Source organism: Ornithorhynchus anatinus, chromosome 5 (genome assembly GCF_004115215.2).
Source record: "Ornithorhynchus anatinus isolate Pmale09 chromosome 5, mOrnAna1.pri.v4, whole genome shotgun sequence".
Lineage (NCBI taxonomy): Eukaryota > Metazoa > Chordata > Mammalia > Monotremata > Ornithorhynchidae > Ornithorhynchus > Ornithorhynchus anatinus.
Window position 1 is genome coordinate 46,184,127 of NC_041732.1, and position 21,510 is coordinate 46,205,636.

Sequence of the window (21,510 nt, forward strand, 5' to 3'; positions counted from 1 at the left end):
GCGAGGTGAGGTAGAAGGAGAAGGGGGTGGTTCACAGTGTCGACTGTGTACTCTCCCAAGTGCTTAGTATAGTGCTCTGCACATAGTAAGGGCTCAATAAATACCACTGATTGATTGTTTGATAGATAATTTCGGCTCTGCCACTGGCCTTGCTGGATGACCTCAGCCAGGTCACTTTTGTGAGCCTCAGTTTTCTCATCTGTAAAATGGGGATAAAATGTACATTCTCCCAACTTTTTATATTGTAAAGTCCATGAGGGGGCCATATCCAATCTGATTGTCTTGGCACATAGTGTTTGGCACATAGTCGTTAGTAAATTATTATAATTATTATGGTGTGCCGTTTGGCACATAGTTGTTGCTTAATAAATTATTATTATTATTGTGTGCTGTCGAGTTGTTTATGGTTCATAGCGACTTCATGGATATACTTTCTCCAGAACATCCTGTCTCTGCCATAATCCGCAACCTTTCTGATTGTTCTTCTATTATCGTTGTTATGCTCTCTCTATCCATCTAGCTGCTGGTCTGCCTCTTCCATGTTTTCCCTGGACTTTTCCTAGCATTAGTGTCTGCTCCAGATAATTAGTCCTCTTGATTATGTGTCCAAAATATGCAAAAAGTCGAGTCATTTGGCCTTCCAAAGACCACTTTGGTTTAATTTGCTCCAAAATCCATTTGTTTGTTTTCGGGCAGTCCATGGTATTCGCAGAAGTCTTCTATCCTGTTTCTTCAATAATCAGTTTTCATATCCATACATTGTCAGTGGAAACACCAAAGAGTTGACAGTTTGTCTTTTTGTGGCAAGTGTTACATCAGCACATTTCAAGACTTTTTCCAGGCTTTTCATAGCAAGTCTTCCTAACATTAATCTTCGGCATATTTCTTGGCTACTAGTTCCTTCACTATTGAATATCGATCCCAATAGAGAAAAATTGTCAACTATTTCAGTCTTCTCTCCATTCACACAAGTGTATTAAAACTTCCAGTTGTCATGATCATTTTTTTCTTGACATTCAAATATAGGCCCACCTTTTTGCTTTGTTCCTTAACTTTTAAATAATAAGCACTTCAAATTTTCACTTTCTGCTCATAATCAATTGTGCAGGTGATTGGTGGTGTGATGTGCCCTGGGGTGTTGGGTGCTAAAAGGGGAAACTGTGTTGGAAAAGGTGGGATTGTAGGAGGGTTCTGAATGTGGTCGGTCAGTTTTGGGTATGGAAGGAGTTTCAGCCTCAAGTCACAGTGTGAAGGAAGGAGATGGAGGCTAGAGAATTGAGAGCAAGGCACAATTCGAAGGTGGGCTTGGGAGAAGCAGAGCAAACTGTAGAGTGGCAGGTTAAGAATCTCGGAGCCAAGCATGAGGAATTTTTGCTTGCTGTGAATAGAAATGGGAAATTGGAGGAGTTTGAGAAGAGATATGAGATAAATGAGGCTTCAAAAAGATGATGCAATTGTTCTGTTGCAAAGAAAGAACAAGACATGGACCCTGATCTCAAAGAGCTTTCAGTCTCACCCCCAAAGTGACAGAGACCTAGAACAGAAATGATGTTTAAGAGGATGAACCCCAGAAAAATATTCATGCATTTTGAACTGACATTGGTTCAATACTACTATCATTATTGTATTTGTTAAGTACTTACTATGTATCAAGCACTATGGTAGATACCCATTAATCAGGTTGGACACAGTCCCTGTTCCACATGGGGCTCACAGTCTAATTAGGAGGGAGAAGAGGTATTGAATCCCCATTTTACAGATAAGGAAACAGAGGCACAGAGAAGCTAAGTGATTTGCCCAAGGTCACGCAGCAGGCAACTGGCAGAGCAGGGATTAGAACCCAGGTCTTCTGACTTCCAGACCCGTGCTCTTTCCATGCTGCTCTTCAAACCACTCATTCTTCTCAGCATCCATGCATCTTCCTGTGGCAGGGATCCATCCCTCCAGCGAGCTGTGCACTGGCCGATTGTGCCACAAAGAAACCCCAACATTTGAGCTCCCCAGAGCCAAACCCCTTGGCCCATCTCCATGCTACCTGTCGGACTTGTCTTGAACTGGATCTCCTGTCCTACCAGTCCCACTCTGATTTCCTCACTGGCCATCGAGATGTATGGTCCCCCAAGATGAGTATTGATCTCTCCTTCACTGGGGTCGATATCTGTCTCTGGAGTCAATAAATCTTGATACTTATCTCCACCGAAGTCAGTAGTGGCTTATTAGCTCAGATAGAAATGTAAAACGATTGTTTCCCTGGAACCCCAAACCGTGTCTACTTTTATGGCTGGAGAAAGCGGGGAGGGAGGCACCAGCCCTGTTCCCAGAGAGGAGACAATGCCAGCTGGGATCTCTGGGGACATCCTCCAGGTGACCCCTGGCCAGTCTTGATGTCATCTCCCATCCTGATTTACACAGGGGAAGGGAGTTTGCTCCCAACGAGAGCAGCAGAAGGCAGCATTTGTGATGAGAGAAGCTCTTCGTGCTTGGGCAGGAAGCAATATGCAGTAAAAAAAAAAAAGAGGTAAAGATCCCCAAAATAAGCAGTAAAAAGCACCCTATAAAGGGAAGAATCTAGAGTATAAAATAGATTGTACCGGACACAAGGGGTCAGGGAAAATTGTGTTTGATGTTGAGAGATTCTTTCTCTCCAAAGACTTCCCAGGGCTCTTCTCAAAAGTCTCCTGGGGCCAGTGAGACTGGGGAGCCTCTGGCAGCATCGTGTTCTGGCCTGGGACCTTTCATGACCCTGGGTCTCCACCTTGAAAGCTCTTAAGGGCCCCTAGGAATGATCGAGCCTAATTTTAGTTTTCTCACAAAGAGGTGGTGATTGTTCTCTTGGGGCATAGGAACGAGGCTCTGGATGGCTGACTGTCTCAAGGTCACATGGGAAGGCAGTGGGAGAGGCAGCCTTTGGAAGACCAGGGTTGCGTTACACCTGTCCCTCAGCCATAGGACCCCTGAAGAGGATAAGGGGCATAAAGGTTAAGTACTGCCATCCAAATTCATGTCAGCTGCCCACCCTCACCCCCAAACTATACATCACCAGGGTTGATACTCTCATCAACCCTCTCGAGAAGAAGAGGACAGGCGTAAGATGGCAGTCATCACCATTATCAATATCATCATCATCACCATTTATATATAGCATTGATGGATTTATATAGCATTGATGGAAAGCAGAGCGCTTCACTAAATACTTAGGAGAGTACATTGAAACAAAGCATTCATTTCTTGCCCTCAAGGAGCTTATAATTTAATGGGGACACCAGGCAGGTTTAAAACATTCCCAAATAGAGGGAGCAAGAACAAGGATATAACAGAGAGTTGTAAAAATATCAGGAGACCGGAAGGAAGAATAGCGAGAAGGATCTGGGCAAGTGAGGGTAAGGGTAAGGTGGGCTCTGGAAGGGCGATGTGGATATTAGGGGGGGCAGTGCAGTGGGCATTAGCATCATGAGGAACAAGGCCCAGGAAGGCACATTGTTCTCCAAAGGGGAGAGATGCGGCTCAAGGAGACCTTGGAGGGCTCAAGGCTCAGTCCAAGCAAGCGTGAATTGGTGATTCAGTCCTTGGCTGGCTCAAAGCTCCCTGGATCCAAAATGCTGTTGGTTCTGTAAGAAGCAGGCAGGAGTTTGTCCTCAGTGTGACCAAGCAGTGGCATGTCTTGTTTTGAAGCAGACAAGCCCCGAGCAGGAGGTCTGCAAACTGGTCTCCACTGAGCTCTCTTCACAGTTTCTGCATGGCTTCCCCAACAGAGCCCAGGGCCAAAGGAATCGGGGGCTGGCTAGGTGTCTGGATGCCTCTGGTGGCATGATGGGACCAAAGAAAAGCCTGAGGGATCCTGGCTAATGCATGTCAGAGTCTTGATCTTTCTGATGTTAACTCTTGATGAATCCCAGTCCATTGGAGTATCGCCACCCTACAGTGGGCAGGGGGAAGCTCAAACCATTTGCCAACATTGCTCTTGGGGGCAGCCCAAGTGAGCAGTTCCCCAGGTCTCCACATGGAGATAACAGATTCTCAGATTCTGAGCACTGTCAGAGGCTCACAGTCCAAGGTTGTTGGGCCTTGGGACCACTAGTCCCAGAAACAGGCCAGCAGATAAAAGTCCCCCCTTTATTTGCCTTCCTCCACTTTTTTATGCCTGCCATGCCTGTGACTCAAGTAAACAAGAGGCAGAGCATGTCCTGAACCTCTGAGGTCCCTGCTCTTGACTTCTGGTGCAACAAAATCAAAGGTTTGATGGGAGGAAGAAATCCCAAACTATTTGCTAATTTGGATGGTCTGTACTGGTAAATTACCCATCCCCTTCCTGTTTCCCATGATGACAGATAATCAGTTTTGGAAGATGAAGTCAAGGAAAACCCTCTAAGTGGCTAAGATAAAATAATTCTGGGCAATAGCAACAGGAGCAATCTTCTTGGGACCTCAGGTGTGATCACACTATTCCTGCACACCATCTTCTGAATCTACCTCTCTGCATTCAAACTGCCTCCTCTCTGGTACCAGCTCTGATCATACTGTGGCTAGACTATTCCATCAGCCTCCTCACAGGTCTCACTGACTCCAGCCTCTGCCCCTTCCAATCTACACTTCATGCTGCTGCACAGATCATCTTCCTGATGCATCGCTCAGCCCACATCTCTTCTCCTCACAACTCTCAACTGGCCCCAAGTGTTTCTTAGAGAAGCAACATGACTTAGTGGATAGATCACGGGCCTGGGAGGCAGATGCTCATGGGTTCTATTCCCAGCTCTACCACTTGTCTGCTGTGTGACCTTGGACAAGTCACTTTACTTATCTGTGCCTCAGTTACCTCATCTGTAAAATGAGGATAGAGACTGTGAGCCCCACATGAGCCAGGGACTGTGTTCATCTCAATTTGCTTGTATCCACCCCAGACTTTAGTACAGTCCCTGGAACATAGTAAGTGCTTAATATATACCATCATCATCATTGGATTAAAGTTTCTCATTGTCAGCTTCAAGGCTCTCTACTACCTGATCCCACCTCACCCTCTCTGCTCTCTTCTTCCATATTTCCCCAGCCTTGTGGCCTCATTCCTCCCAAGCCAACCTTCTAGCTGTACCTCATTCTTGACTTACCCATCTCTGTCCCCCCTACTCACACTGTCCCCTGAGATTCGAACTCCCTCCCAAGCCCATGTCAAACAGCTCTCCCCACATTTAAAGCCCTTCTAAAATCCCACCTCCTCCAATAAGCCTTCCCAGATTAATTCCCAAAACCCTAGGTCATATAAACCCATCAGCCAACTCTATCACTCCGGAGCTTATTTATATCGATATTCAGCATTCAAGTACATATGTTTGTTCTGTCTCCCCTGTTAAAAGGTAAGCTTCTTGAAGGCAGGAAGTATGTGACTTCTTTATTATGTTCTACCCCAATTACTAGTATAGTGCGGTGCACCAAGTAGGCCTCAATAGATGTGACCACTACTATTATTATAACTACTTCTAATACCTACTACTACAACTGAGGCATGAAATGACAAAGTGTCTCCCCGACAGTCCCTGCATGAGGCAGGACACGCCAGGAGACTGGCCCTGGGGTCAAACTCCTGGAATCTCTTCTAGCAGCACCGCTCCCCAGGGCCGCAGGTCCTTCTTACTGGTCTCCCTAGCCTGTCCATGGCCCTGTCTCAGTCAGATTCTTCTTGGTGTTCTCCCTCCCCCTCAGCATCTTTGTTTTCCCAAGTGAGCCTCCAGCAGTTCTCTGGCTGGCAAATGAATTAGACCTTAATAACCAGGGTCAAAGGTGGTCAGATTAAAAAGGTGGGGGCCGGAAGGAGGGGAAGAGGGCAGGGAGACTTCTATGTCTTCATCACCCTTTCAGACCCCAGCCGGGCCAACGTAATTAGTATTTATGATTGATCTAGCGCTCTGGGTGAAGATACTGCTTTAGATTAGAGGGGAAAATAAAGAGCAGAGCTGAGATCTGCAGAGCTGACTTGTGTTTATAAAAGATTAGAAGTTAATACTCCTGGAGGGCCGGCAGGGCCACTGACCAGTTGCCCCTCGCTACCGCTGGGGTCCAGAGGGTCACGCTTCCACCCTGAAAGGAGGACAGTGAGCTGGGTGACTGAGCCTGGGGGGCCCAGTGTGTTGTTCAGGGTCAGAATACATTCCAGAGCAGAGTCAGATCGTGCTGCAGGCTGGGTAGAGGAGGAGGGACTGCCCAGGTCTTCTGAGGAGAAAATAGTAGTAGTAACATTTATTGAAAGCCCACTTAGTGTGCACTGTACTAGATGCTTGGTAAGTACAGAATAATTAAGTGACATGCTCCCTGCTCACAAGGAACTGACATGCCTTAATGGGAAAAACAAGGACTATTTACAACTTGAGTGGTCAAAATAAATAATCAAGTCCACATGGAGTATCCTAGTGGAAAAAGCAGGGGGGCTGGGAGTCAGGGGATCTCGGTTCTAATCCTGGATCCACCGCTTTCCTGCTGGGTGACTTTGAGCAAGTCATTTAATTTCCCTGCACCTCCTTTTTTTATCTGTAAAATGGGGACTAAGTACCTGTTCTTCCTTCCTCTTAGACTGTGAGGCCCGCGTTGGATGGGGATGGTGTCCAACGTGATTATCATATAGCAAGTCCAGCACTTAGTGGTTGGCACATTGTAAGCCTTTAACAAGTACCACAGCTATTATTATCATTAGTGTAATAAGTTCATAATGCTAGTTGTTAAATGAAATTACATGACTCGGGGTGCTGAGAGATTAATCGGGGAAAGCTTGGGGGAGGAGGTGGGATTTTAGGTGGGCTTTAGCCATGGAGGACGGAGTTTGGGATCAGATGGAGCAGGATGAAAGGAAAAGGGAGCAGAGGACCTTGGAGAGATGGAGTGTAGGTGAGGACCTGAGGACTGGAGGACAGTGGGGGAAGGCAAATAGGTTGAAGATTAAGAGGAGGTTCCTAAAATTTAGTTCTTGGCAAGGGTATTTGGAAAATGGGTATATTTCCCAGCTGGGGAGCTCGATTCTAAAACAGCCAGTTCAGCCCCTGACATGCCAAGGCTGGGTACTAAACTCTGCTGAGATTCACCATGTTTTGGGGCTCAATATCATTCAGGGCTCCCCAGTGCCATGGTAGGGTGGAGGGGGATGCCAGGGGGTGGGGAGGGAGGAGATGAGCCTTATCATGTTGGCAGAGGGATAAGTGAGTGAAATGTCATCCATCATTCCTTCCCCTCTCAACCCAGCCCCTTCCCCTTATGAGTAGCTAAGGGTGAGACTGATCAGCAGAGACAGAGGTTTACAGGGGCAAATTGAGGAAAAGGAGCCCTGAGTAAAGGAAGCTTCTCTGGCTTCTGTTACCTAGGTTGGAACCATCTTGAATGTGGCCGGAACATCATATTTGCAAAACGCTTTACAGTCATTTATTAGCCAACCCTTCCAGCAGCCCTAGGAGGGAAGTGGGTGACAGCCCTTATTATCCTCATCAAACTGAGACCCAGAGAGGTTAAGTGACTTGTCCAAGGTCACACAGTGAGACGGCAGTGGAGCCAAGACAAGAGCTCACAAGCTGCCAGCTCTCGGTCCTGCGCTGAGGCCACAGCCTCTGCTCTGAGGCAGAACCGAACGGCTGCCGCAACCTTGGCCACTTTCTACCCCGCACCTTTCACCTTGTCTGAAATTTACTTTAAACATAAGCAAGCAGGGTGAAAGTTGTGTTACTTTTAATGCAAATGGATTGGGTTCCTAAGGTTTTTGATCTAATTAATGGAGGATTGAATTAGGTGGAAAAGCACTCTATTTCCCTTTGGAACATTAAACAGCGAGTCAGACAGCTTTGTACTATAAGCTGTAATATATTATCTTAATACACTATAATGTAATATAATGGGATCTAATACAATAACAGCCTCTGTAGAAGGATATCACAGGGTGGTATATCCATTACCCACTCTGTTCAGTGTTTTTCAGGCCTTTTGGGCTAAAGAAAGAAAAGCATAAAGGAGCTCCCTGCCCTTTACAGGGACCACAATGATGGGAAGGGAGGGGAGGGGAGGGACTTTATCTTAGAAGAGGGAAAGGAGGCAGAGGAACTGTTGGGGAGGGGAGGAAACATAGGTGTCCTTAAGAAAACAAGTTTCAGGGAGCTCAGGAGGAGATTCAGAGAGCAACTGCTGGTCTGAGTTTGTTAGGAGAAGAAGAGGAAGACAGGTAGGAGACTTGGGAATTATTGGAGAAGCAGTGTGGCCTAGAGAACGGGCCTGGTAGTCAAAAGGGCCTCGGTTCTAACCCCAGTTCCATCACCTGTCTGCTGTGTGACCTTGGGCAAGTCACTTAACTTCTCTGGGCCTCAGTTACCTCATTTGCAAAATGGGGATTAAGACTGTGAGCCCTTTGTGGGACAGGGACTGTGTCCACCCCGATTATCTTGTATTTATCCCAGTGCTTAGAACAGTGCCTGGCACATAGTAAGTGCTTAACAAATACTGTTATTATTATTATTACTGGGAACATTCAGCATTGATTCAAGAGTCCCCAAGGGTGCTGTTTCAGGAATGGAGAGGTCTAGTGGAAAGAGCACAAACCTGGAAGTCAGTCACCTGCCTAGTGCATGACGTTGGGCAAGTCATGAGAAGCAGCATGGTCTAATAGAAAGATCACAGACTTGGGAGTCAAAGGACCTGGTTTCTAATCCCTGCTCTGCCATTTGTCTGTTCTGTGACCTTGGGCAAATCACTTCACTTTTCTGGGCCTCAGTTACCTCATCTGTAAAATAGGGGATTAAAGCTGTGAGCCCCATGTGGGATATGGACTGTGTCCAACCTGATTAGCTTGTATCTACCCCAGAACTTAATACAGTACCTGGCACATAGTAAGCACTTTACAAGTACTATTAAAAAAATCACTTAACTTCTCAGTTTCCTTGACTCTAAAATGAGGATTAAATACCTGTTCTTTCTTCTACTAACACTGTGAGGCGCACCTGGGAAAGAGACTGCATCTGACATGAATAATTTGTACCTACTCCAGCGATTAGTACAGTGTTCAGTACATAGTAAGTGTTTAACAAATGCCACAATTATCTTTATTAATAGTAGCATGATTGAATGGAAGGAGCATAACCCCAGAAGTCAGGAGACTCGGGTTCTAGTCCAAGATGCTCCACTGGCCTTACCACATGGGGCTCACAGTCTCAATCCCCATTTTACAGATGAGGGGACTGAGGCACAGAGAAGTGAAGTGACTTGCCCAAGGTCACATAGAAGACAAGCAGTGGAGCTGGAATTAGAACCCATGACCTACTGACTCCAAGACCCGTGCTCTATCCACTATGCCATGCTGCTTCTCTACTATGCCATGTGGCTTTTCCATTATCACATTGTGAGTTAGGAGAGGAGCACAGTTAGGTTGGTATAGGCATTCACTGTACCCGAGTCCCTTGCTAGCAATACTACATTTCAGTCATACTGACAAGCTCCCTATTGCCAGAACCTGGCTGGAAAGATTTGGGTCTAATTTTTAACCTCCCCCACCGAGGAGGGTTAACTTAGAATACCTCCCCACAGACCTGTGGGCTGGACCCTCTTCCCCCACTCAAATGGCTCAACCATAGTAGCAGTGGGGCGAAGATATGAGGGTCCCCTCTTCCTGTGGCCCAGACCTGGGGTTCGCCCCCTCTCTGAACCCAAATCGAGGATCCATTCTTTCCTGAGTGGTGGAGGAACGGAGATGGCCTCTGTTCCATCCATGGGCTGGGCAGGAGGTGGGGACGGGAGGCAGAGGGGAAGCTCCAGCCACTCCTGATCACACCACCCGGTTGTCAGACCCCCTCCTTGGGAAAGTCCAGCTGCACGGGCCCGAGAACTGGCCTTGGGGGCAGCTTGTTCCTGCAGCTCTGAATGGGAACCCTGCTTTCCAGAGCACAAGCAGGGGAGCCTAAGGGCTTATTTTGCTTCCCAAATGGGCTCCCAGCGATTGTGATTTATTACCCGTCTCTGCCAATCCACGCAGGACTGCCTACTCAGGAACACATCCAGGGAAGGGAATTTCTCTGCAGAAGCTTCTCCGGGGTCTGGTTTGAGAGGGGCAGGAGGGAGGGAGGAGACAGCGGGCAGTAATGGGCAAAGGGATTTGGACTGATTGTGAATGGTGCACCACTTTTGTATTTGAGGTCTAAATAGTTGGCTATGGCGGCCAGCAATAGCACACTAACCAAACAGACCCAAGACCCAAGAGTCAGGCATTCTGTGTATTTAGGGCATGTAAACATCGTGACATCATTTGGATGCCATTTTGCAGAAGTCCATAGTATTCTGTCCAAATCCACCAGAATTTGGGGCACATTTTCCAGAAGAGACCCATTACCCCCTCCCCCTTCGCCCCCCCACCACCAGTGGCTCATTGTCCCTCCCCTAGGTCTCTCTGGACATGGTCAGCCCCTCTGGGCCGGAGAAGCTGGGAGCAGAAGTGTGGGGGAGGGAAGTGGGAGTTGAAAATATAAAAAACAGACATCAAGGTGGCTGCTGCTGAATCTGAACAGGCAGCAGACCGGCTGAAAACCAGACTGTCTGTTGGAAAATAGTGAAAGCCCATTTTTGGATCCTCTCCCTGAGGGCTTGGGTGAAGTCTTTCTCCAGGCAGCAGGGGTTCTTCACTTATGAGGTGGATTGGGCCACCTTAGGGAGGGATCCTTTCCTCTCCTAAATAGAATCTGGTGCAGCTGGAACTACACGCCTCTCCTCCACTCAAACCCTGATGTGATGTGACCTTGTAGAAGTCATCCAGTTAACAGAGGTGCCCTGTTTCTGTTTCTTCTCCTTCTGCTCCTGCTCCCTGTCTCGTGGGACTTTCCCTGCCTGTCAACCCCTCCCAGGAGAGAGTTTGCAGGGCCAGGGAGAGGAAAGCAATCAAACCAGGCTCCTTTTGTTCTTGGGATGAAAGACCAGTCTTGGGAGGAAGAGGAGGAAAAGAAGGAGAAAGAGGAGGAGAAGAAGTGGTTAATAGGTGGGTTTCGATTATCTGGACATTTTGATAGCCCAGTCTTCAGTGATCCCATTGCCAAGGTTAATTGAAAGTGGGCTGTCATTTCACTTTTCTGGGCGGCCTGCACTGACACATGGCTAATGGTGGGACTGTCCCAAGAGCACAGAGGAAATTTAGGACAACATCCAAGTGATGATTTTTCAGGATACGAGACAAAAGTTCCAATCAGAACCCTCTCGAAGCATCTTTGGTTGACCCTGTCCAAATGTGGAGGCTAAACTAAGCTGGTGGTGCTTCATTCATTCATTCATTCATTCAATCAAATTTATTGAGGCTTACTGTGTGCAAAGCACTGTACTAAGAGCTTGGGAGAGTACACTATAACAATAATCAGACACATTCCTTGCCGACAGTGACTTACAGTCTAGAGGGGGAAGACAGACATTAATATAAATAAATAATTATAGATATGTACGTAAGTGCTGTGGAGCTGGGAGGGGGGATTAATAAAGGGAGTCAGCAGGGTGATGCTGAAGGGAGTGGGAGAAGAGGAAAGATGGGCTTAGTCAGAGAAGACCTCTTGAAGGAGACGTGCCTTCATTAAGGCTTTGAAGGAGGGGAGAGTAATTGTCTGTTAGATTTGAGGAGGGAAGCCGTTCCAGGCCAGAGGTAGGATGTGGGCAAAGAGTCGGCCCCAGTCCATGGATGACCTGGGCTGCATTTTCTCTGGCTTTGGTTTCCTGGGCCTAGTAGTTGGGGGAGGGGAAAATATTGCTCATTTTTTAAGTCTGACCCTATCACCTGCTCTTCAGAGAGGCCGGGCATGACCTCATCCAGCTCTGACGGTCAGCAAGGGAGGGATTTACTGTGGAGCGTGTTCAAAAAAAGAGGAAGAAATGGTGACGTTGTCAAGGAAACCAAAGTTCTGACAACGAGATACATTTCAATCTCTGCCATGAAGAGTTGCACTAGGGAGAGATGGGGCTGTTGCCATGGAAAAAAGGGACCCGCGGAGGGAGAGAAGTTCAAGTCCGCACTGTGGTTGTATCTTTGTCCTTCACAGAGAAACTCACACATGTATATCTCTGCAATTACACCAACTTTTCTTAGTGCTAATGACTCCTGCTCTGTTTCACCTGAGATGCAGTGGCCCCAGGGGGAAAGGGGAAGGAGATGTCTTTATTTTTAGTCCCTGGTTAATGATTTTGTACTTTCGCATATTTATTTATTTTGGGCTGGCAATCCAACAAGAAGACAGAGCTCTGATGGACGGGGCCAACAGATACTATGGGGGGCTTTTGTGAGCACAGAGGGAGGCAGGGCTGGAAATTAGCCTGGCTGGGTAGTGTAGGACAAGGTGTAGTTTGGGAAAGGATTTCTCCAGAAAGAAATTCCCACTGAGACCCAGACCCCCACCCTGAGAGAAATGGCATAGCCAGGGTCTCTGAGGTGTCATAATCTCCATAACTATCTCAGTGATTTCTATCCCTCTAATTGTTATTATTTGCATGTAGTCAGCACTTGGATTTGCAGCAGAGTTTCCAATCACTAATTAGCTGAGGGATTCACTAAGATGAATAGGCTGAAACAGAAGCAATGAGACTCTTGAATCAGTGTGGCCAAGTGGAAAGGGCATGATCCTGGGAGTCAGAAGACCTGGGTTCTAACTCCATATCTTCTACCTGCTGCCTGTGTGACCTTGATCAAGTCACTTAACTTCTCTGGGCCTCAGCTTTCTCATCTGTAAAATTAGACTGTGACTTAGACTGTGAGCCCCAAGCAGGACAGAGACTGTCTGATCTGATTATCTTGTATCTACTCCAGGGCTTAGTATGGGGCTTAGCACATATTAAGCACTTAAAAATACTATTAGTAGTATCATTAATAATGGGATTTTAATCCTAAATAATAATAATAATAATAACAATAACATAAGCTGGCAAATAACCACTCTCCCAGGGGAGTCACAAGTTCTGATGGGTGAAGGATAGAGAACGCTGAATTCCTTTAATCTAGTGCCTACTGACCTCTGGGGTGAGGCTGGTAATCTCCAGATTTATTTGCAAGGTAGTGCTGAGGTCTCAGGGGGTTTCTCTCTGCCTGGTAATAATAATAATAATAAAAATAGTGATGATAGTATTTGTTAAGCACTTACTATGTGCCAAGCACTGTTCTAAGCACTGGATACTTATTGAGTGCTTACTGTGGCTCAGCACTGCTACACATTTGCTCCCTTGCACTTGGATTTGCATCCTTTATTTATCCCACTCACAGCTCCTCAGCACTTAGGTACATATCTGTAATTTATTTCATTATATTAATGTCTGGGCAGGGAAAGTATCTACCAATTCTGTTATACTGTACTCTCTCAAGAGCCTAGTACAGTGTTCTGCACAAAGTAAGCGCTCAATAAATATGATTGACTGGAAGAATACAACACAGTTGTTAGATATGATCCCTGCCCAAAAGGAGCTTACAATCTAGTGGGGGGGACAGACAATAAAAAAAATACAGGTAAGAGAAGAAATGCCCTCTCAGGATCACATCTGGAGAGTTTACAGTACTCTACCAATCTCAGCTACTGGAGGGAGAGTCAAGCAGAGGCATACCCATTCCATTTCTAGCTTGGGTAGTGGCTAGTCAGTGGAAGGCAATCTGCTACAAGTCAAAACTCACCTGTGTTGGGCAGCAGCAGCATGGGAGAGAGTCGAGGGTGGAGACTCGAGTTTACTGTGCGGAAGAAGGCAATGGTAAACCACTTCCTTATTTTTACCAAGAAAACTCTATGGATATACCACCAGAATGATTGCAGATGAGGAGTGGGCATTCCGGGAGAGATATGTCTATGGAGTCGCTGTGGGGTGGAGGCAATTCATCGGCATAAGACAAGGGAAGAAACAGAGTAAAAGAATATGAATATAAGTGCTCTGGGGGCTGGGGTGGGGTGAGTATCAAAGTGACTGGCAGTATGAATGCAAGTGCATAGGAGTGTGCAGAAGGTTAGGAGAGCAGGGTGAGGAGATGACTGGAGATATATACCTGGAGAAGGCATGCTTTCAGTAGGGCTTTGAAAATGGGGAGAGTGCTGGTCAACCTGATGAGAAAAGGGAGGGAGCTCCAGGCAAGAGGGACCATTTGAGCCAGTTGTTACCGGCGAGAGAGAGATGAGCTTGAAGCACACCCACCAGCCTGTGCACCCTGGGTCTCCCTGGGGTCTGCCACCTAACTTCAACCCTCATTGTGCAGCTGGGGATGTAGAGGTCAGGGTGGAAAAGCGATAGACCCAGAGCCATCTGGGCAATCCATGGTCAAGGTAGAACAAGGATCCAGGGCCCTCCCTCTGGGACCCAGTCTGGTATCAGCTAAACAGATCCCATGGTGTCTTTGGGGAGGGGGAAGGATTAATGGTTGCAAGGGGTTCGGCTTGCTGCCCACCCTCCTGCTGTGCACCCTCGGGATTCCTGTGGGGACTGCCTGGATCCAAGTGATGCCCGGGGAGGAAGGGCAGGCATGATTTTCAGGTAGGACAGTGAGGGAGGAGTGAAGGGCAGTGACAGCAGGTGTCCGGGTTGTCTAGGTGTGTGCCACTCTGATCCTCCCTCTTGAAACATCTAAATTCAACTTCCCTCCTGGTCCAGTGGTGCCCAAGGCCTGGATTTCCTTTTGGTCAAATTCCTTTTGGAACAACAAAACTGGGTGTGACACAGAGAATGACCTGAGGGTCTTTCCAAGGGTTTCCCCACTGTACTGGGGCAGCTCATGATGATGATGGAAGTTGGCTATGGCAGGGGAGGATGGACATGGTGGTGGAGGGTGATAATGGTGGAGGAGACTGGTCATGGTGACATAGGCTGACCACGGTTGGGGAGTTTGAACATGGTAGGGGAGGCTGGATGTGGAGATGGAAACTGATAATGGTGAAGGAGGCTGGATATGGTGATGGAGGCTGAGATGGTGGGGTATGTTGGATGAGATGGAGGCCCATCTGATCTTCCTCTAGCCCTGTGGCCTCCCAAGAAACAGTCCCTGCCCTCTTCAAGCTAAAGCTGAGACACTATCTCCTGGAGGGACCTGAATCACACTTGTCAGGCCTCCATCCATTCCCATTCTGCCACCACCATCTCCATAGCAACTAAGCATCCAGGGAGAGGGATGCCGGATACCGGGAAGGATCACTGTTCCCGGAGAGGAGGTGTGCAGGGAAAGAGGTCATACCCAGAGGAGTGGCTGCAGTCAGATGCTCTGAAGCCTGTACTCTCTCAGCTCCCTCCTCCTTCACTCTTTTCTCTCTCTTCTCTCTGCCTTCCCTCCCCCGACCCAAGCAGGTCTGTCTTTCTGAATAGCCTGGTCACACAGGGACAATGGCAGCACGATCACTTGTCTTAACTCTTCCTGCACTGCAGGATAAGGGACAGCTTTCATCCAGGTAGGGCAACTCTTAGCTGACTGGCAGCAGCCTCCCTCCTTCCCCCTCATTCTTCCATGGCCTCATCTGCAGCCTGGCTTCAGGGAGGCTGGCTGAGACTGAATCCATTGGCTCTGACCACTGCTCCCCCTACCTGGCTTCAGGGAGGCTGGAGGAGAGAGCTGTGTGTTTGTTTGCTCTGTTAGGAGAAAATCCACAACCTAAGTCTACCTGGTAGCAGTAAGCAAAGAGTCAGCCAGAGGGACCTAACTGCAAAAAAACAGGTGCCCCAGGTGCCCCAGAGGGATCTGGTCCATTACTTGATGGTCATCACTACCTCAATTTTGAGGGGGATTGAAGGCTCTGGGCCCATCCCAGCCCCTCTCCCATACCCAAGAACAGCACCCCTGGCCCAGATTCTCCCAGGAATGTCAAGCATTCAGAGCGGAACCTCCCCCACCCAGGCCCGAATGACTCTAAGTCCTGTGAGGGGGCCATGTCTAGAAACCGTCTGTACAGCTGACTGATCCTTCCCTGCTGAGAGTTCTTTCTTCACGGCACAGGGAAGGCGGGTGGGAAGAGACCTCATCTAGACTTGAAGGAAAAGAAATAAGGGACTGAGCTGGTTTCTTAGTAAACTCCTAAGAAGAGCTGGGTGATTTATTTGTGGAAACAGATTTAACCCCTAAGGGGAGCAGGATGGCTTCAGACTTCCTAAAAATTGTGGGATGGCCTCCTACCCCTTCTTACCCCACTCCAAGTCCAGCCTGGCTCCAAAGAGGCCACTGGGACTGAGCCACTGGCTTAGGAGAATGAATTCATTGTCATCCTGACCTGAAAACATCGCCAAGTCCCCTCTGCAAGGTTCAGGCTGAGCAGCTTAGTCCTCTCTAGCTGTATCACTTTCCCCTCTCTCTCTCTCTTTCTTTCTCTCTCTCTCTCTCCCCCCCCCCCCCACTGGTGCCAAGCCTGGCACATGGACAGTCCTGATAAGGTTAAATAATAGTGAGAATCATTGCCTGGTCATTGAGAGAATACTGTCTCTCTCCAGGGTCTGTCAGTGTATGCTCCACAGACCCTGGAAAGCTCGGATAGAGCAGCTGAATGCAACGGAAACTTTTCATGGGACTGAAAACAAGATAGCCACAGGGTTAGAGTGTCCAACCTCTGACTGCTCCAGGAGATGTTTTGGGAGTCAGAGAAGAACTTGATCACGCCAGCCCCAGAAGCTCAAGCATCTGCTCACGGATCTCAGAATGCCTCCGCCCCCTAGAGAGATGATTTAAATGAGGGGAACCTGCCCAAAAGACCATTTAAATGAGGGAGACTGCCCCAAGAGAAAAGATCTCCATCTTGCAACCTCAGAAGGAGGCAAGAAGGAAAGCAGAAATCTCAGGCTCAGAACTGTGCAATCAATCAGTCAGTGGTATTTATTGAGTGATCTTTATGCAGGAAGAGCCCTGCCCTAAGTACTTGGAACACTACAAGAGTTAATGGGCATGATCCCTGCCCTCAAGGAGTTGAGGATGGGGGAGACGAACAACCAAAAGTGATGAACAGAGAGCAGCAGTGAGGAGGGACAGAGATAAAATAGAGAGTAGTGTGAATATGTCAAGATGAACTGCAGAATAAATCACTGAATATGCATACATGCATAAATGCTGAGACTGAGTAGAAATACAGAAAGGCGACGAGGGACTTCAGGTCCCTTCCTGTAGGGAATACCAATGGGTTATAATTGCTGGATATTTCCACCCTCCTGTTCACTAGAATAAAATAACACAAACTCTTTAAATCAAGGCCAGAGGAAATGTCTAGCTAAAAGATTTATTGACATTTTTACTTTCTTTTCCATCACTGACAGCTATTAACTTTCCGGCTACTCTGGTCTTTTCCCGTGGCCTTTTGAGACCTGTTCTGGGGGAGCTGCCTGGAGCAGGGTTGGGTGTATGGTCTCAGTGATATTTAGTGTTGGGCAAGAGCCCAGAAGTCTGCACATCCAAATGGAAGAAGGTCTTTTTAGAAAAATGCAGCAGCAGCTAACAAATGTGCTCTATTGTGTGGTGCTGGGCCTGACCCTATTCGAACCACCCCCAGGGTAGAGGATGATGGAACCCCAGAGGTGGAGAGATCTCCAGCTGAGTCAGCCAGGGCCATGATTATGGAAGGGTCAGGCTATTAACACAAAAGTCCATGTCCTTTCTCTGCCCCTCCTCATCTGGAACCAAAGATTGGGGAGAAGTAATCAATCAATCAGTGGTAATTATTGAGTGCTTACTGCATGCAGAGCACTGTGCTAAGCGCTTGGGAAGGTAATAATAATAATGTTGGTATTTGTTAAGCACTATGTGCACAGCACTGTTCTAAGCACTGGGGTAGATACAGTGTAATCAGGTTGTCCCACGTGAGGCTCACAGTCTTAATCCCCATTTTACAGATGAAGGAACTGAGGCACAGAGAAGTTAAGTGACTTGCCCACAGTCACACAGCTGACAAGTGACAGAGCAGGGATTCAAACCCGTGACCTCTGACTCCCAAGCCCATGCTTGATATAACACAATAGAGTTGGTAGACACAATACCTGCCCACAGAGTTAGGAGTCTTGGATGGGTGGGGTTAGGGTGGGCATGGGCTAAAAGAAATGCAAAATCCATGAGGTTTTCTCATTTTAAGCCTCCCACTGATGCTATCAGCCAGGTTCTCTTTTGAGGGCACAGGTCCACATGATGCCAATGGGGAGGGGTCACTGCCTGGAAATTTTGTAGACCCAACCAAGGAGGTAGGCAATTCCTGCCTTAATCCACCCTCCAGGTGGTAAATCTACTGAAAGTGCCTTGGGGAGAAAAATCAGTCAGCCAATCAATAGGATTTATTGAGGGCAGCACGGATTAGTGGAAAGAGCATGGACCTGGAAGTCAAAGGACCTGGATTCTAAATCTGACTCCTCCACTTGTCTGCTGTGTGACTTTGGGAAAATCACTTAACTTCTCTGTGCCTCAGTTACCTCATTTGTAAAATGGAGATTAAGACTGTGAGCCCCAGGTAAGACATGGACTAGGTCCAACCAAATACCCCAGCATTTAGTACAGTGCCTGGCACATAGTAAGTGCTTAACAAATACCATTAAAAAAAGAGACCTACTGCATGCAGAACCTTGTACCAGCGAGAGTTCAGTAGAGTTAGTAGACATGATTCCTGCCCTCAAATCAATCAACTGATTGAATTTATTGAGTGCTTACTCTGTGCAGAGCATGTATTAAGCAGTTAGGAGAGTACAATATAACAGACATGTTCCCTGCCCACAATGTGCTTACCCTCTAGCAGGAGAGACAGTCACTAAAATCAGTTAGGAGAAAGGAAGACAAGAGTTAGTACTTTAGAAACAGGATCTCTTAGATATGCACAAAAGTGATCTACAACAATTGCAAGTTCCCAAGTGCTTAGGTGGAGCAAAAGTGCTGAGCAGAGCGCAGAGGAGACATAAACAGGAGAGATAGGATATCAATCAGGGTTGTAATTTCAGAAAGGCATTGAGAGGAGTTTAGGCCTGGTAAATTTGAAGGAGGGAGTTCCAGGCAAGGGGGAGCACATGATCAAGAAGTCAGAGGCAGAAGAAATGAGAACAAGGCCCAGTGAGTAAGTTAGCTTGAGAGGAATGAAGACTAGGCGCTTGGGCGTAATGGGAAAAGAGAGTGGATATATACTCCACTACTCCATTACTACAATGTGCCAAGCACTACGCTGAAAGCTGAGGTAGCCCATGTCAAGGCAATTAAATGAATAGATCTTGGAGGTGAAAGGCCTCAGACTCACCAGTGCTTCAGGTAAGCAGTCCCTTGTTGCAAACAATGACAGCCTTCCCAGGGTTCTAGAGAGCTGATGGGGTGCCTTGAAACCCATCTATGATCCAGGAATAATGAATGACCTTTGAAGGAGTTTGAGGAGTTGGTGTGCAGAATACCATTTTAGATAAATGATCCCAGTGCAGGGAAAGAAGAAACTGGAGGTAGGGAGATCAGCAAGGAGTCTGATGCAGCAGTCAATCAGGGATATGACAGGCACCTGAACCAGATTAGTGGCCATTTGGATGAAGAAGAAGGGATGGATCTGGAGTTGTTGTGGAGGAAAGGCTGACAGGGTTTGACTACAGATTGAATATAGGGGTTGAGAGAGAGGGGAGAGTCAAGGATAAATGTCAGGTTGCAGGCCTCAGAATAGGGGAAACAGGGGTTGTACAAAACACTGAATGTCACTGAGCACTTAGTACAGTACAGTACTAATAAGCACTCAGTAAATACCACTAAATAATACCATAAATACCATAATACTATAAATACCAGAGAAGCAGCATGGCCTAGTGGAAAGAGCACGAGCCTGGAAGTCAGAGAACATGGGTTCTAATCCCAGCTCTGCTACATGTCTGCTGTGTGACCCTTGGCAAGTCACTTCACTTCCCTGTGGCTCTGTTACCTCATCTGTAAAATGGGGATTAAGACTGTGAGCCTGATGTGGGACAGGGACTGTAGCCAATCCGATTACACTGTTATCCAGGGAAGCAGCATGGCTCAGTGGAAAGAGCCTGGGCTTCGGAGTCAGAGGTCATGGGTTCGACTCCTGGCTCTGCCATTTGTCAGCTGTGTGACTCTGGGCAAGTCACTAACTTCTCTGTGCCTCAGTTTCCTCATCTGTAAAATGAGGATTAACTGTGAGCCTCACGTGGGACAACCTGATTACCCTGTATCTATCCCAGCGCTTAGAACAGTGCTCTGCACATAGTAAACGCTTAACAAATACCAACATTATTATTATTATTACCCCAGTGCTTAGAACAGTGGGTGGCACATACTAAGCACTTAACAAATACCACAATCATTATTATTGATTGATCGATGGGGCATTGTGAAAGGGGGAGGATCTCTGAAATGGGGATTCTCTATGCTCTCCAGGGTGGAGACACCTCTGTACTGATGAGTTTTCATCTATTTGGCCCTCTGCCCCTATCTAGTGTTTGTCTCTAAACTCTTATTAATCAACTGCTTTCCTAGTCCCTCCCATGCCTTGCTGAAAGTTTCCACTGTGGGTCCCTAGTGATAAATGAAGTCAGAAACCTGGTAGGAAAGCCAGCCAGCCAGTTTTATTCTGGGCAGTCTGGTTTTCTTGTAGTGTGTCCTATTTCTGTTATAGCTTGGCATTGGACCCCTTGAGATCCAGTATTTTTTACTTTAGACACCCATTCTCTCTAAACCGCAGCCCTGCCACCTGGTCACCTGGCTCAGAAGGCGTGTCTGTATTCATGGAGCATGGACTCCAGAACAAGTGAGGAGATCAGGGCTCCCACAGAGAAATGCTCTAGGTTCTGGTGAACTTGGTGGACTTCCCCAAACTGGTAGAAATGACATGGCCATACAATGCCTGCCCTGTGCCCAGAGTAACCCATGTGACACCTCATTCATTCATTCAATCATATTTATTAAGCACTTACTGTGTGCAGAGCACTGTACTAAGCACTTGGGAAAGTACAATGCAACAATTAACTGATACATTCCCTGTCCACAACGAGCTTATAGTCTAGAGGGGGGTGACAGACATTAATACAAATAAATAAACTACAGATATGTACATAAGTTCAGTGGGCCTAGGAGGGGAGAAGAACAAAAGGACCAAGTCAGGGAGATGCAGAAGGGAGTGGGAGAAGAGGAAAGGAGGTGGCCTAGTCTGGGAAGGCCTCTTGGAGGAGCTCTGCCTTCAATAAGGCTTTGAAGGAAGGAGTGGAGAGTAATTATCTGTTGGATTTGAGGAAGGAGGGCGTTCCAGGCCAGAGGCAGGACATGGGCCAGGGGGTCAGCAGCAAAACAGATGATTCCAAGGTACAGTGAGAAGGCTAGCATTAGAGGAGCTAAACATGCGGGCTGGGCTGTAGAAGAGAAGCGAGGTGAGATGGGAAGGGGCAAGGTAGTGGAGTGCTTTAAAGCCACTGGTGAGGAGTTTCATGCACCTCCTCTTCCAATATCCTTGAGGGCCACCAGTGGTCTTCCAGGTCCCCAAGTCAGTTGACCTACCCAAAGCCCAAACTTCATTCCTTTGGGGCAGGGTTTTCAGGGAAGTGGTCTGCTTCCTGGGCGGTCATGGGCGGTTGTGGGTTCCCTGC

At 47.4% G+C, this 21,510-nt stretch overlaps 1 protein-coding gene and 1 non-coding gene across 2 annotated transcripts in view; both read left to right on the top strand.

Moving 5' to 3' along the window:
* HCN4 (hyperpolarization activated cyclic nucleotide gated potassium channel 4) overlaps positions 1-21,510 on the top strand; it is a 129,215-nt gene that overhangs the window by 81,292 nt on the left and 26,413 nt on the right. The gene's annotated exons all lie outside the window — the stretch shown is intronic.
* Positions 13,486-13,623, top strand: LOC114812395. The gene has a single exon (XR_003760049.1). It is a non-coding gene; the product is annotated as a small nucleolar RNA SNORA7 (small nucleolar RNA).